Genomic DNA, 18,025 nt, shown 5'->3' on the forward strand with positions numbered 1-18,025 from the left:
CAACATTTGAATGAGCCGACAGTGGACATTTTAAGGAAATTGTAATTTAATTTCCTTTTTAAATGTTTCGTAAAATTTTGAAGAGAAATTCAAGAATTTTTTGTCGATTTTACGGGTTTTCCGTCTGCAGCGCCATCTGTTGGGAAAATTTTGAACTAAAATCAAGAATTCTGGGAGGAAGAATGTATCCCTCGTCATTAGGCCCGTCATTTCAAAAATTTCGAAGGAGGGGGGAAGAGGGTGGCAAACGGTTGTGTTCAATCCATTTTATACCGAAACAACAAGTTCCGTTCAGAACTCTCGACGATCCTACTTTTCCATACACCAAAAGTACTCAGTATCAAGAATAAGTAGTATCTGATCAATATTCTCAAAATTAGTTAGAATTGCAAATTATTTCAAACATTACTTTTTTATACTTTCAGCTGATTTCTAAAAATAAAATATGGCTCGATCATCTGAAGAAACAGATGCGTAAAACATAAATAAACAAACAAATAAAGTAGCAGCACCATTTATACAAAGCAGCGAATTTTTCTCCATTAAAAAAGAAAAAAATCTTTAATCACTTTCAAACTGAAAAAAAAAAAGAATTAAAAAATACAAAACCAGCAACAATAAAATCTAAACTTAAAAGAAAATAATTTCAACAACAACAAAAAAAAAAAAAAAAAAAAAAAAAAAAAAACCCGGTAAAAACCATGGTTGCAGAATCGGAGTCAATCTCATATTGGGGTAAAAGCGTCAGAGACGGGAGTCGAAGGTTTTTAATTCAATGACTCGGAGTCGGAATCGGACCATTTTTCCTTAAAAGTCTACAACTCTGCCAGTGTTTGCAGAGTCTCCAAGAGTTAGAGTCAGTCATTTTTACCTTCTTTTCTAAATTTTTACCATTTTACAAAGCTACGGCGTCAGCGCCGGAGTCGGGGAGTGAATATCAGACTAGTTTTCAGATAAAGGAGTCGGGATTGAGTGCCCTAAAATTCTAGGAGTAGAAGTCGGGAGTTGGTTATTAAGAGCTATAGGCACTAATGTTAAGGATTTGAATTGTTCAAAATTGAACGGAAAAATGTTCAAATCAAAAATATATTTTCTATCATCCATCATTCCATCAAAAACCTTTTCCTACAAAATTTGTTTGAAGCAAATTCGCCGATATAAATGCAGGATTTATATTTGCCTTGAATTTCCCCATAGGAGCTAATGTTAAGCTTTTTTTTTTTTTTTTTGAACTGTTCAAAATTGAGCGAAAAATTGTCCAAATCAATTAATGAAATATGGATGAGAGGTCCTCGCCGAGATCTTTCGAAAAAAAAAAAACTTGTTCAAGCTGGACTATTCATTCAAAAGTTATTAGGGCGGACAGACACTTTTACCCCATTTTTGTACCCTACTTTCCAATTTTTCAATATTTATTTAGTTATTTTTTTAATTTATACACAATTTTATTTATTTATTTATTTTTTGTTTTTAGTGATATTTTTAAGATGCCTTAAGCAATTCTTTCATGCTTTTATTCTTTCTCAGACTTTTATTGGGAAAGTAGGCTAAAAACAGCAAAATGCGTACAAAACTGCCCAATTTCATTAGGGAAGATGTTATTCCAGGGGGAGGGTCGTTTGGCTTCCTTTCTGAAACACCAAATGACAGGCATGCTGGTCACATAAATATTATACAAAAATTGCTCTTTTAATCCTAACCGTTTCCTGTTATACATTTTTAAAAACAGTCTACTTCAGTTCAACCTATATATGGCGCATTTTTGAATATAACAGCTTTCCATCAAGGGCTCTCATATAGGGGGCAAGGGGAGGAGGCCCTTTGAAATTAAAACTTCTTTGCTTTTAGTACTTTTTTCTTTGCAAAAATGTAAAAAATTTCTTCTCCAGCCATTAATGAATAAGTTATTAAAAATGTCAAATTTGAATGACTCTAATCTGTCCTGAAATCAGTTTCCACGGGGAAAATATCCAGCTAAACCACAGGGAAAATATTTGAGCCCCCCCCCCCCCCTTGCAACTTTGCATATGGGCGCCCATGCTTTCCATGCAATTTTTAATGAATATACAATCATCCAAAGACATCAAAACCGAATTAGCCATTTTATATTACGAACAACTCTGCTAAAAATATCTTCAACTCGCGTTAGAAGACTCGTCAAATCACTTCGGCAATTTACCGAAATGATTTCATCACTAAATGACGCTACAAAATGGTGTTCAGCAAATTAAATTCTAGATGTGTTTTGAAGCGTCAGAACGAGGAGCCATTTTCATTATGTGTTTTCGTGGTTAATTATTGGTGGCTGTAAAATTAGGCAGGAGGAGAAACAACGGAGCAGTCAGTCATTTTATTTATGCTCATTTAATTTACACCGATTTTCAGTAAATTGGAAATTTCGATTCTAAATAAGTTTGTTTCGTGGGCAAAATGATTACAGTAAATATATCTTTGGTGGATTTGAAATAATTAATTGGAGATTGCATTGGTAGAAATCACTTTCTGTGTATATTTTTGCATTAATAGTATCGCAATAAGTATTGTAACAGAACCGAAATAACTTCCTCTATGTAATTGCATTTTTCAGCTATTTTACGCGAAATTAGCATTGCTTTTTGAAACTATTCAATTGGGAGCTTGTTTCTCTCAAACTATAAGTGATCTGAAGTTATATGAAGATTAAATTTAAGATTGAAACATTAAAATATAAAATGAGTCTTTACGCAAAACACGGAAATACTCCTGATCTTACTAAGTAGAATTTCGTTTTCCATAGTCGTTAAAAGCATTTTAAAACGGTTATCAACACCACCACGCTAACTACTACTTTAAAACGTTCATTAAATAGTCAGTTGCATGGGTAGATTTTTACTTTTGTAGCAAATTAAAATTTTCGTTTTGAAATCAGTCAGAAACAGTTGGGACTAAAATTTTACTACTTAAAAACTCTGAATACTCGTAGTTACTAAATGAAAAAAATATATATTTACATACACGGACGGTTGCAGATAATGCTTTTTCAGAAATAAACCGTTAGAATATTAAAGTCAAATACAAAAAACTATTTTTTAAAATTATTATTTGTCTTTGGTGTCCTACTGTTGCAGTTTCAGTTGTAAAAAAGCAATTCTTTAGCAACTTTTGTTACAACAACAAGTAAATTCAAAGCAGACAATTGTGAAATTTTTTAAGTTTAAATTCTGTTTTAAGAAAAGGGGGAGGAGCCGACCAACCTAAATCATTCTAAAAATTGAATTGATTGTTCGAACCATGCATATGAGTGCAACACTGTAAAAACAATTCAGAAGCGTTCCCGGAAAATAATTGACAGCTTTTGTGCCCTATTTGTGACAGCAACATACCTTCCAAAAATATGAACGGTATCCGCTAAAATTCAATAACATTCTTGAAACTATCCTGGAATCTTTCTAAAGAATTCAGAAATATTCCCTGCTAAAGCTAATCATGTCTGTGGATCAAACTAGGAACATTTAGAGCAGGGGCTCTCAAACTTTTAGACATCGCGATCCCATTTTTAGACGAAACATTTTGACGATCCCCCAAAACTATAACTCTGTCTAAACCCTAAAACAATAACTAAAAACTACACAAATGGTTCATTTTTATATTTAGAAACACAAGTAGCTAGTGAAATAAACATGAATTTCTTGTCTTTTGAATTATTTTATAATAAGAGACAGTAGTCGACCTTACTTATTTTATATTCTTGCTATAGTTTTATGACATTTTTTGGGCTTTTTTGTGTATTTGCTGTGTGTTTTAATAAAAACAATAAAATAATTTTCTTTAAACTTTTCTTTCACATCTCGCGACACCCCTGAACACATCCCGCGACGCCCCTGTAGGTCGCGATCCACCGTTTGAGAACCCCTGATTTAGAGAATACTTAGGCATGTGTAAAATAATAACTTGTCACCTGCCTGATTTACCATGAAAGCTCCAACAGCATTATTTTCTTAAAGCATGCATTATAAATTGAGGGAGGAAGTGCATCATATTGGCTTAGCAAAACCTTGGGCAACGAACTGAAGTCAGGTGTCTTAACAGCGATGAATGCCTGACACGTATGCGTGAAACTAGCGAAAGAATCCGTTTTTCTTACAATGCTTCGTTATAAGATCTATCACGTGGCTTGGTGTTTTTGTTTCACGAATGAAAGTCTCCACTCCCTCCATTTTCAAGCTTCTCGATGATGATTTCAACCATGGCTATGGTTGGAACTGGTACCCTGAAAAGAGGACAGGCCGACTTGTCCGACACTTTGGTTCCAAAACAGCTTTGGATCCAACCCTGTTTCTAGTATTTACAAATACGTTTTCACATTTGCTGATTGCTATGTCGTAAAACAATTGATGTTTAGTCGAGTAAAATGTCACTTAAAGTCAATCTAGAAAGGTAACCTAATTCGCGAATTCAATAAAAATGTTTTGGGAAAAATTTATTGTAACACACGTCATTTCCACACCTAATTTGTTTTTTAACTTGTATTAATTAAATCTTTTTTATTTACAAAATAAAATAATCAAACATCAATCCGGCAACTCAGCTGAAGCTTGGTAACCAGTTTTCTGTAACAAGGCTTTTTAATAAAAATTAATTTTGTGCCCCCCCTCCCCCCGCAGAGGAACCAAACTGTCGGATAAATCAGCTTCTTTATATAGTGGCCTTGGAACAGAACTTCAAAAATCAATATCCTACTTACAGGCAATTATGGCTAAGGTACCGAATGCAAACGCCAATTCATGTTAATGCGCGCAATTTGAGCAAATCATAGTCGACTCAAAGCTGTTAATCTTAATAAATACATTCAGTCAATCTTTAAACTGGTAGATTAAATTACATTGCAAAACATTGAAAAGTCTGCATTCGTGCATTTTGTAGGAATGTAGAAAACTTTTGGACAAATATGTATTGGAATGTGGGGCAAAGTGAAATTGTAAAATATTTATTCTGCTTTTAGCGCCACCTATCCGGTAATATTTTAACTATATAGTAGCACATGTAATCTATTTCAGTAAGTAAAAATATACCACGAAAAATTAAAGCACATTATTTTACAGGCAATTTTCAAAAATCGATACTCATTTTGTAAAATTTTGTTGTAAGTCAAAAATTATTTTTGTTGTTATAAAATGATAAAGTTCTTGTTTTTAACATTTTAATTTTTATTGAACTCTTCTAATACTCTGTGAAATATTTATTTAGTTAATATATAGCTTATTTGTGATTTAAATATTTTCTACAATCAGTCAATTATGCGGGGCAAAGAGGATGATGAGTTTTGTTTTGTTTACTCGCTCATTCATTTACGAAATCACTTACGTAGGGGAGACCGGGGCAAGATGACGAGCCGGGCAAGATTACGAATGCCTTAATGTTTCTGTTTTAAACTAGGTAACAGCGTCAACTGCATGCTACTGGATCTTCTATCCGCTGTTCTTTCAGAAATAAAATAAAGACGCTGAAATCGCCATATTTGTGTTAGTTCTGAAGCTCTGCTTGTTTACCGTTGCCACGGTATAACTTTTATTCGTGTATAAATAAGCTCTGCTATAGATAGAGATAGGACCTATCGCGATTCTTTCGTATTTATGAGTAACTTAGTTTAAATACTACCTATTACAATGAATAAATGTCTATTAATCGCCTTCATTTATGGCAATGGAGAAGATTTCGTTCAAACAAGCAGTCCGGGGCAAGATGACGGGCCGATACGCGGGGCAAGATGACGAGCTCTTGCTCGTTTTTCGGGATTTATTAAACTAACTATTCTGTCCATTTTATTAAATCCTGTAAACGCTTATTTGTCTGTGTGTTTCTCCACGCGACCTTGCGCTTCTCTTCGATCTCCTCTACGGCTAAAGGACGCATTGAATCAAGGGTGGTATCGTTCGAAAGCAGGTGACCAGAGGCTATTTATAAACTAGTTGACCAAATGACTAGTTGAATGAATTAAACCAAGCTTAGAATCTCCTGCTCTGTTGATGATTGACAATCATAAACCGCACATAACTTTGCAGACCATCTTGTATTGCAGTGAAAAACCATTATCATGGTTTGGTTGCCCCCCTACTATTGGTGAGCTTTTGAGCACCGCTTACTTCAAAGCAGCTACAGTTGGAAATGTCGATAAAGAGTTTAAAGAATGAGGGATCGAGACTCTTAATTCTGTTGTTTTTAGTAGACTATGACGTTGTTGGCGTTGAAACTGAGACTAATAGTGCTAATCCTCAGAGTAGAAAACCAACACATAAACCGTTCAGACAAAATGGCAGAAATTATGGCAAATACTGATTCTGATGCACCAAAGAAGCCTGTTAGTGTTTCTGATTTCAGTGCATTGCCTAATGCAACACAATGTGAGAAAACAAAAAGGAACAGCAGAAAACTGAGCTCAACATTCTTACAAGCACACCCATCAAAGAAATGTCAGAACAAGGAGCAAATCGGAAGAAAAAAAGGATTGAAAAAAAAAAAAAAACAGGGAAAATAAGCTCATAAAACTAAAAAGGGAGTAAAAAAGCTCAAACCAAGTTCCTGTAGGCTCAAGTCTATACAAGTCATGTCAAGCAATCCAGTTGCATCAACTTCAAAGAATGGTGTTAAAAATGCCCTGCTTGGAAAATGGAATATTGTGACCCTCAGACAGAAGAATGGATCCAGTGCTGTAAAAGCTAAGAGTGGTGGCATGAAGAATATTCCAATTATGAAAATAGCGTTTTTGTTTGTGTCTATTGCTTGCTGCACAACTTAACAATTCAACATTACGCTTAATTTGACACTTTGTAAGATGTAAAAACACAGTTTTCATTTGTAAAACTAGGTAACATATTCAAAACATAAAATATGTACAGTCATAGAAAAAAAACGAAACACTCGATCGTATTCAAAGACTATTGACACTAGAGACACGTGTAAGGTGTTATTGTTTCAGGAATAAAATGTTCTACATAATTATGTTAAAAAATTGTTGTTAAGGGGTCGTCTTCATATTAAAACGAGCAACCACTTCAAATGTTTCAACGAGAACCCCTTTTTTTATCACATATTTGTGATCAGCATCCATTTTTAACTTTGTATACAAAGTTTGGCTTAATTCGATCCAGCCGTTACTTCAGAATCGAGTTTTGAAAAATTCCTCTCGTAATGTAAAAGAGTATTTTGATATTTTTACTCATAACACTAAACTAGATTAGGCACGGCAAAGATTTTTTTTTTATATTAAAATATGAATCGACCCAATAATAAAAACATAATATACAACACCTAAAATGTAATTTTAGTTTTTTTATGAATTATTTTTATATTATTTGAAAAAAATAAGATCTGAAACCATATTAAATTTTAACAGAAAAGCAATCTAGAAGAGCTTTTAGGTGGAAATCCAAAATTTGAGCTCAAAATATACAGTAGTTTTTGCGCTATGCTTAAAAATTCATTTTTTCCCACTTTAGGGGACGGTATACTTTTTTTAAAATAGAAATTCTGAAAGTTGGTTTCTTCGTAAAAACAGAAAAAAAAATTGTTCAACAAAATAAGCAAACCAATTATAACGTGGTTTTTCTACATTAGAGTTACGTCAATGAATTTTTTAAATGCATAAATTTATTCGCTGTCTCTGCAGAAGATGGACACAATATTGCAACCGTCAGTTTTTTGAGGATATCGTTCAAACGTCAATGCGTAAATAATGCGAAAAACTACTTCATTGTCTGATAAAAGAATATTTTATAGAACTTTTTAAATTAAAAGCTACACTTAAAATACATTTTTTTCCTGCGTTTAGCCATTGCCTTTTGTAAAACAATAACTCAGAAAAAAAAATTGACATGCACAACTTTTTCGCAGAAACATACAATAAATCCTCATTGTCTTGCTAGTCATGTTGCAATAGACAGTGTAGAATTAATGGCTCTTTCCGGTGATAATTTGCTAAAAGGAAAAATCATTGTCTTGTCAAAACCCAGAAAAAGTACTCGAAAAATAGCCGACAGTGTGAAATTTCGCCTTTAACAGTATCCAGATGGGTCAATAGGTAATATTTGCTCTTAGATAAGTTTACTGGTTTTTAGGAATTATTATTTTTTTTTTCTTGTAAAGTGTTTAAATAACTGTCAATGTATTAAGATCTAGGAGAGGAAATGTCTTTTTGCAGTAGTTGAGCCGTATTCTGCACAAAAGTAGTAGTTGTCGCTAATTGTGAACTTTTTTTTTTTACTTCGTCAAAGATTTAACGAAACATTAATTTGCGTGTTAGATTAAGTTGAGTTTTTTTCTAATCTTAATTATAATTTAAATACTTATTTTTCTATTTATTTTCTCGGTCATTGTCCGTGCATTTCACATTAAAATCATTCTCGCAAGACAAGGATAAAATTTCAAATTATTCTCTTTTTTGAATAACATGGAAAAATATTGACAAAATTAGAGTTATAATAAATTATTGTTAGTAACTTCTAGATGCCGATCTTGTGTTAAATGCATGTTCTTCAGAATCCAATACCTGAACATTCGACTCCACCTTTATGACACTGTAACTAATTCTATTTTCTGATGTTAATCCCTAAGCAAACAACGGGACGAGCTTCGCGGGCTAAAGGTGACCCGCACTTTCACTGCGGGTTGGGTATCCCATTCGATGGCTACTGTGGTTCGTAATAATAAGCACAACAGCCCTGAACTAGGTTTAACCGATCAACGAAGCAGGTGTCATGTCATTGAAGCTGAGAGTGCCTAAAAACTGGTGGACGAAGAAAATTTATCTCACCAATGAGATGCTGTAAACATACCGCAGAAAAATTTACTTTACCTACCAGTTTATTCGCACTCTCAGCTTCAATGAGGTGACTTCTGCGTCCCGCACGATAAGTTCCGAGTCCAGTTTGCGAAATCCGCAGCAAGCCCGAAACTGTAGTCTCTGGATAGATTAATCCGCCTGTCGGGTGTGCTGCGTATAGTATTGCAATAGGTGCGCCAGCCTGAGCTAAAGAAAATGTTCGTTTGCAGGTATATAATGAGCGAAACAAAATCAAGTAATGTTAAGCTTTGTTTGCAAGTGCAAAGTCAGAGAAATGACAAGAATTTCGACTTCGGTTCACCTTAGTTTAAGCTAAAGTAACTTTTCGCTTTTTAAATTACGGGCTGAACCATCTCGAATCTCGTTGCTAGAAACAGCATTGGGAAATTGCTTTCCTAAATTGCTTTTAAGAGCCATTACATGTTTAACTAAAACCGCCAATTGTGTTATGCTTTTTTAATAATACCACGCATAATGATCTTCCGCATCAAATTTGGGATTTGAAACAAATTCTCTTTTTTTTTGATTACAAAAAACTCGCTAGAACAATTACTGTGTTTGTCTAATGTGTTAATTCAAATAACCAAATTTTTCCTAAATAAAGTTCGAGTATGAACGGTTTGCTCATTAACGGGTATTTATACTCTCCTGTTTCTGTTTTATTTTTTAGATTGATACTTCGTTCTTTTTTATGCATTTAGAGCAAATTTTCACGCAATAAATGGACCTTGCTTCGCTCGTGTCTCCAATCTATTTAATGCTGCGTCTTCCCACGTTGTGCGGTATATTTTTTATATTTTTGTATGCGATGGCCCAAACTTCTGCAGATGTTCTGCGAAATTAAAAACGCGCAATTTTCATTTTACATCAAAAGACTTTCTATTCATTCCAAAATAAACCTGTAACATTGGTGCAATACATTTATCAAACATATTCACATCATGATTCTAGGTATAAGGTTGAATATTTACATTTCTATGAGACTAATTTGCTGAATGATTATACAAGCAATCCAATAGGTTCATATTAAAAAAGGCAAAAAGTTCCATTACTTTTAATTTGTCATTATTCGATTTACTAAACAACGATCTTTACGATGGACCAGCCAAATCCCATTCGTCCTTCTTAGGGTGATCTAGATAGACAAAAATCAGTAAATATTTTAACTTATTTTCAAAAAAAAAGAAAAATTAATTTGAATTTTGATATCATGAATTCAAATTATGTTTTTCGCAATCACGAGTGTGTTTATGTAGGCATGTGTGTTTGTGTGTAGGGGGTATGTGTATGTGTGTGTAGGCATGTGTGTCTGTGTGCTGGCATAAGTGTGTGGGTAGTTATGTGTATGAATGTATGTGAGTGTAGGCATGTGTGTCTGTGTGCTGGCATAAGTGTGTGGGTAGTTGTGTGTATGAATGTATGTGAGTGTAGGCATGAATGTGTGGGCAATTGCGTGTATGTGTGTGTATGTTTTTAAGGTGTCTGTATGCATGCGTGTGTGTATGTGTGTGTAGGTGTATGTGTGTGTGTGTAGTTGTGTATGTATGCGCGTGTGTGTAGGACATGGATGCAACCTGGAGACGGCTTTTGCTAGAGGAGCAGCATCGTGAGGAGCCGGTTGACGGTGATGGTGCGGAGGGTGGCGGTGGGAAAATAAAATGTTAGGACGCCAAAAACAGTCAAATGAAAGCAATAAGCAATCGTGATTGCTCAAAAAAAAAAAAAAAAATTTTCGACCGTAAATCGCTTTTTGCGCAACATTATCGGCTAAAAGTATCGGATTATGGAAAAAAAGAGAACTTCAACAAATCATGAATTGAGCAGGATAATCTCGACCTTTTCTTTGTTTGCATTCCGTTACTAGATAAGCCGTGACCTTGAAAGAAGCGTTTTCAATATGGTGACGGTCCCTTAATCGTTTTTCGTTAATAACTTCTGTTCTACTGCACGGAATGCAGTGAAATTTCGTACCCTGGCTGTATTTTGCGGTCTAAACATTATAATGTAGCATAAAATAGGGGTTCTTATTTGAAAATCAAGAGTTGGTGCTCATTTTGCTTTGTATATGGTCCCTTATCAAAATTTTACCTACGTAGTTTTAAAGAAGATTTTAAACCAAGTCGGATGACACCTTTTTTTTCTTTTCAAGCATGTATAATGGCCGAATAATTAAAAGTGTTTCGTTTTTTTTTCTATGACTGTACAACCTTTTTCGACGTTATCATCTTGCCCCAGTATTGGGGCAAGATGACGATTTGTTACGGTTATGAAAAAATAAAAATATCCATCGTTAATTTTATTTGAAAAATTAAATTGTAATACATATAATACTACAAAGGACTACTCTAACAGCTCATGTAAAATTAATTTTACTATCCTTAAAAATAAATTAATAAAAAACAAAAATTGTTAACATAGTCATCTTGCCCCGGTCTTCCCTATTCATTTATTAATTCTTTCATTTACATTTTTCCATTTAGTAATTCACTGATATATTTATTCATTCATTCACTTATTTTCTTATTCATTCACTCTTTTTCTCGTTCACTTATTTTCCTTCAGATACTAATTAACTAATATAATCTTCAGTTTAATGTTTCAGCATCCTATCATTTTATTTACTGATACATTTGATCAAAAATGTTTTCTATAATTGTATGGAAAAGATTTCATTAGAAAAATATTTCATTTTTCACTTTGCCCCAAGGAAAAAAAAAAGTAAAAAATTTTCACTTTTTTTCGAAGACGCAAATTTACTGCCAAAAATAAAAATTACTGTTTCAATGTAAGTTTTTTGTAAAATAGAATGTTCTTTCTTTATGTATGGTAATTTTCAAAATAAATTTCCAATTTGTTCACTTTGAAAAAGCTCGGTCATCTTAGCCATGTTACTAGGCCCCACATTTCGCTACTTGATTTTCACAGGAAATAGATGAAAACCTACGAAGTCCCAAAACGTTTCACGGAAATAACAGGTGACGTCTCTGATTTTTTTTCAAAGTGAAACTGGTTATCAAAAGTTATTAAGGTAGCAAACTTCATCTTGTTGATTTGATATTGAATGGACATAACACATTTAAGAAATTTATTCTTCCCCTAACATATTTTTGAAGTTAATGCTAATTCCGGGAAATTTAAAGAAAGTTTCCGAGAAAAGTGATTAAAACCGTATTATAACAAGATAAACATTTATTCTAAACAAAGTTTTCATTTGATGATCATTCTATGTTAATGTGGAGCTCCAGAATGTAAAAAGTCAAAGTTAATTTTAGATTCCGGGTTTTGCTAATGGCTCCATATTTATCAATGTAGAAAATGTCTGTTTTCATTCTGTTGTGCAGGGGAGGGACAAGTAATGAGCAACGAAGGTTCGTAATTATAAGGATTCTGGAGGCAAGATGTTTATGACACAAATCAAACAAGCTACTTGATATTCGAAGAATTTATTTTCTCGTCTAGCATCTGTTGCTTTTTGGGTTCTTAGTTTCAGTAATAAATTTACTCTATGTTGGTGACAAGTCTCCTGCTACGGTTATCGCTCGTTACATTGCGCATCGTTATATCGCTCATTCGGATTTATCGCATTTTTCTTTGTCACATGAAAAATTATATTAAAAAAAAAATTGCTGCACATTTGAAATCGGAGAGAGAAAAAAAAACTTTATTTCTCAAAAAAAAAAAAAAAAAAAAAAAAAATTTGAATTTTGACATCTTGGATTCAAATTATGTGTTTCGCAATCACGAGTGTGTGTATGTAGGCGTGTGTGTTTGTGTGTAGGGGTATGTGTATGTGTGTGTAGGCATGTGTGTTTGTGTCTGTGTGCTGGCATAAGTGTGTGGGTAGTTGTGTATGAATGTGTGTGTATGTGTGTGTGGGGGGGGGGTATGTATATGAGTGTGTAGGCATATGTGTTTGTGTCTGTGTGCAGGTATGAATGCGTGGGTAGATGTTTGTATGTGTGTGTATGTGTTTGTGTGCACGTGTTGGTGTCTGTATGTATTTGTGTGTGTATGTGTTTGTGTATGTGTGTGTTGGTGTATGTGTGTGTAGGTGTTTGTGTGTATATGTGTGTGCGTGTGTGTGTGTGTGTGTGTGTGTGTGTGTAGTCGTGTATGTGTGCGCGTGTGTGTAGTATATGGATGCAACCTGGAGACGGCTTTCGCTGTAGGTGCAGCATCGTGAGGAGCCGGTCGACGGTGATGGTGCTGAGGGTGGCGGTGGGGAAATAATCAAAGGACATAAAAAAAAAAAAAAAAAAAAAAAAAAAAACCCCAGTCAAGTGAGAACAATAAGCAATCGTGAGTGCTAAAAAAAAAAAAAAAACTTTTAAAAATCAAAAAACAAAACTTTTCATACCATTAATTCGCAAGCAGCAATGTATTGCACTTTAAAACAGTAAAAAATATTTTTAATTGTTTTTTTTTTCAATTAAAAAGAAAAAATGGTAGACTAATCTTCTTTGAGAAAAATATAAATAAAAACATTTGTGCTAAAAGTTCAGAAAGAAATAGCAACATCAAAAAACTCAAATTGCCGATTACTGCAGACACGTGTTTCGGCGTTGCAATAAGGAACGCATTTTCAATTGCCTTCATTTCTTTGGTCTTTATTTAAAAAAATATTGTATCGTTCTAATCTGAGGACAAATAAATCTCTTAGTGAGTGTTATGTCATTAATTTTTTACATTAACTGACTCATTACTTTTTATGACCTCTGTTACAGCGCGTTTTTTTTTTTTTTTTTGGCTCCTAACAAGCGCGAAATTACAAAGGACCATTGTATTTAATTACAATAAATCATGTTAGTATATGAGCAGTTTATGATACAAATTAAGAAAAAAGTCTCAGAAACTACAGCAGACAGCACGAAAGAAATTTTGGTTTACATTTCGCTTCTGATCTTATTAGTTTTCTTAAACCAATTTTCTGTTTTTAGATTTCAAGTAAAGTTCTTTCATTATGAAGTAAGTATTGATTCACAAAAGTTAAACTAAGCTAGTTAAGTTAACTAGATTAGTGAAATATTTTTTGAAAAAACATGTTTTGGGCAAAACTTTGCGTCATGCAAAAGTTATCTTATTAAGTCCTGTGTTAATTTAATTAAGTGATTTATGTGAAACTTTCTACTTTCTTGTTTGGACGTACTATGTTTTTCAGTTTAAACTTACTTTATTTTTAGCATTAGTGTTGTGAAATTCGAAGAATGAAGATGCCAAAATGTGAAAACATGAAAAAATTGTCGGTTTTCCCCCATTTCACCGACAGTTAAAATTTAATCTCTCCTTAAATATATCAAATGGTAAGATCGAAACTGGGAAAAAAGGGGAGATGGAAATTTCTTGAGGGCGAGAAGTAGGGGATACCAAAATATATTAATCAGCTATTGAAATAAAAATATTATTTCATTTCAAATATTAAACTGAATTGAATACGTGATGGAATGGCATAACCTGTTTAACGATATGTTGTTATTATTTTTTTTCAATTTTAGGAGTAGATTAACATTTTAAATTTAATACATTTTCCTCATCAAAGAAATAGAATAATATTCCACATAAACTTATTTTAATTAAACTCGAACAATACTTTCTTAATTACTCGGATTATTTTTGTTAAAAAGTTTCCAATTTACGAGAATGTTAATTATTAAAAAACAAACATATATTTTAAGTTCTCTGAAAGCAATTAATTTTAAGAATATTACATAATTAACCAAGATAAGTAATATATAAGAAAACGTGTTGAATTCTAACGGTATAATTTTTTTAAATTATTTTTCCCATGTTTAGAGGGCACTACACTCCTTTTTTTTTCCTATTCGAAGTTGCTTCTCGAATAAATCATTTTTTCCGTCCACTTTAGTGCTTAAACAATTTGCGCAGTTCCAGCCGACACGAAGCTGATAAATTTAATAAATTCATTCAGTCAATCTTTAAACTGGTAGATTAAAATTCATTGCGCAACATTGAGAAATCTGCATTCATGCAACTTGTAATAATGCAGAAAACTTTTGGATAAAGATGTATTGGATTGGAATGTGGGGCAAAGTGATATAAATAGCGGGGCAAAGTGAAATGGTGAAATATTTATTCTGCTTTTAGCGCCACCCCTTTACTTTAGAAGAGTATTCAAGCTCCAGAGAATACAAAGTTTGATTTTAACATCTTTTCGTCAAACTGCAATAAAGATTACGCAAAAACAATAAAATACTCATTTATTACTTTCTTTTACAAAAAAGTAAGTATTTTATTCGCGAAAAAAAATTTCACTCAAAAATTGACCTTAATTTCCAATTTACTCATCCCCAAATGAAAATTGAGCTTTTTTTTTTCGACTCGACCACACGTGGATAAGTGCCTAAGAACGTATAGACACGCGAAATATCAAGAATGACGATTCCCGAGTAAATAACAACGAATTTTCTCGTGACATCTGTATGAACGTATGTGCGTATGTATGTCGCATAACTCAAGAACGGTAAGTCTTAGAAAATTGAAATTTGGTACGTAGAATTCTAGTGGCGTCTAGTTTTGTACCTCCCCTTTTGGTTGCATTCGGGTGTTTCTAAAGGGGTCTTTTGTTCCTTTTTTTGGGGGGGGGGGAATCATTGTTAATTTCGATGTAATCTCAAGTGTGTTATAATTTTGCGGAATCTCTAGTCTTTTGGTCGCCAAGTTTTGTCGCCAACTTGGCGACAAATTTGACGATTTTTTTTTAAAAAACTCTGTTTCAATTTGACCACTGTTAGTGATATATAGAGAGTAAACTACTGAATCAGATTCTAATTGCCAGTAATGGGGAAATGACATTAAATGGGAGTCAAAGGTGTCATGTGATGCACACCTCAGCTTGTATTTGAAGTGAAAGTTCGTGTCTTTCAATTACAATTGTAAGAATTTTTACTACGCAGAAGCTTTGCTTTCAGTTTTAGACGATTTGTTTTGGTGGCTCTCAAACCCCTTTTTATATTAAGATAATAATCTAAAGGCATATTTGTGAAGTTTCCCACTCAGAAATAACTTAAATGATTTTACAGAAGGTCTTAAACATTTTAAAGACAAAGTTTCTTCACAAGACTGGCTGTTCTAAGCTTGAAACGATGTTTCGAATTAGGTAGTTACGGTGAGAGGCTAATATGTAAACATGAAAGAGTCAATTAATATTCTTCAGTTAAAAGTGATCTGGAACAAAAATAGAAGCATGACCATATGCATGCTTCGTTTTGATTGTTAGTATATTTTTTAAACAATAATTCTTTTGTTTTTTCAAAATTTAAACCTCCGATGTCTCAAAAAATGAAAAAAAAAAAAAAATATTTGTATTTAATAATTTGAAAAATAAAGTTTGTAGGGGGCACACGTTCCATGGTCCTGAAAGGGTAAAAAAGAAACATGATTAATGAATTTGAACTGAATGCGACAAAACTCATGATCTCCAAGAAGGTATTCCTAAACTAATTACTTTCAGACGTTGTACTGATTATAGCACTTGCCTAGACTCTCAAGGAATTGTCTAGACAATGCTCATTACTCATAAAAATGCCTACGGAATCTATGATAAGTTGAAGCAATGGTTTATGCTCTCGGGAATCGTAAATAGATTCAAATATTTCATGATAATTACAATTTTCATGTTTTCTGTCTCATAGTATATGCAGTGCCGACGGCAAAATACCTTACTATAACTGAGTACTATTTAACCTGTGTGTTTGGTGCTTCATCTTGGTTCAATTACCAGTAAAATAGTTAAGGACGCGATAGAAATATAAAAAGAACGGAAATGTTAGAACCTTTAATAATATTGCATATAGGTTTAAGCTTAATAGAAATAATATAGCTGTAAGAAAATGCAGTAAAAATAGCAAGAGAAAAAAAAATGATGTTGTAAGAAAAAACAAGGTAAGGAAAGGCGACCGGTGAATGATCCCCCCTCCTTCCCCGCAGCGAGTGAAACGTTCGTAATTTGCTTTAAAAAAGTAAGTTTTCAAATTTTTTTTCTGACGAATTGTCAGCAATTACTTTTTTCTACACATGTCCAAAAATTTCTGGATTGTTGCACTTTTTTAACTTACCTTAACTCCTCCCCCTCCCCCAAAAGAAGCACCATAAAAGTTCCATTATCTTTTCATTTTATAAAATAACCGAAATAAGATAAAGTTAAAATAAGGACAGCTGTCTTCAAAAAAAAAAAAAAAAAAAACATTTAAAAGGGAAGGGAGGGAGAAATTAAGTAAAAGAGTAAAGTCTTCGTTCATTGGAAAGACATAAACGATTTCATGTAAAATTTCCGAACTATATACTCCAACAATGCGTTCGTACGAAACTTAAAAAGAAATCCCAATAATAAGAGAAAAAAAGATTTATCGTTGGCAAAAAAAAAAAAAAAAAAAGTGCAAAAAGCAGATTGATATTTTCAGAAACTTTTTACCCTCCATTCATTTAGCTTTCATGAATTTCATTCGTAACTATGCAATGATTATATACATCAGTTACATAGGCGAGAGCTCGAGAAAGTTGTGGCATGGCAAAGAGAAATCGACAAACATTCTTGATTGCTTAAAATAATAATAATAATAATAATAATAATAATAATAATAGTAAAAAAACTGAAATTACACTTTATGGAAAATGCAGCAATTAATTTTTATGTCAAATTCCATATCACTTTAAAAACTGCGTTTAATAGCGTCAAACAAAGGGATTTAGTTTACAAAACTAATTTTACGCTGCAGAAAGCTTTAATGAGATATCCGAAAGTCTTTATCACAGCAAACGAGATAACAAAAATAAAAGCATATTGCACAGCCCAGCTTAGTAAATACACTTCATGCTACATATCGCGCCATTCATTAAAACGAATTTTAAGCTGTATGTTTCCAAGTTAAAACTCTATAAATATCGTTTAAATGCTTGCTACGAACGCTTTTGGAATGCATCGCTAACACATAAATCCGAAGTTTCGCGTCGTCTGTAAACATATCGTCCCTATTTCACAACAGCTCTTGCTTATCGGATTGAATTTAGCTATTGGAATTCATTTTCTTTAATTAAAGATTCTCTTTGGATTTAAGTGGAACAGCTGATTTATGAATCGATGAAATTTAATGGAAGTTTTGCGCCCATTAATTTCCTACTTCGCTAAATATCAATGAACAGTTGTAATGAGAGAATAAAGTTTAAAAAGAACCGAATGTGTTTCTAACGAAA

This window comes from Uloborus diversus, chromosome 10, assembly GCF_026930045.1.
Source record: "Uloborus diversus isolate 005 chromosome 10, Udiv.v.3.1, whole genome shotgun sequence".
NCBI lineage: Eukaryota > Metazoa > Arthropoda > Arachnida > Araneae > Uloboridae > Uloborus > Uloborus diversus.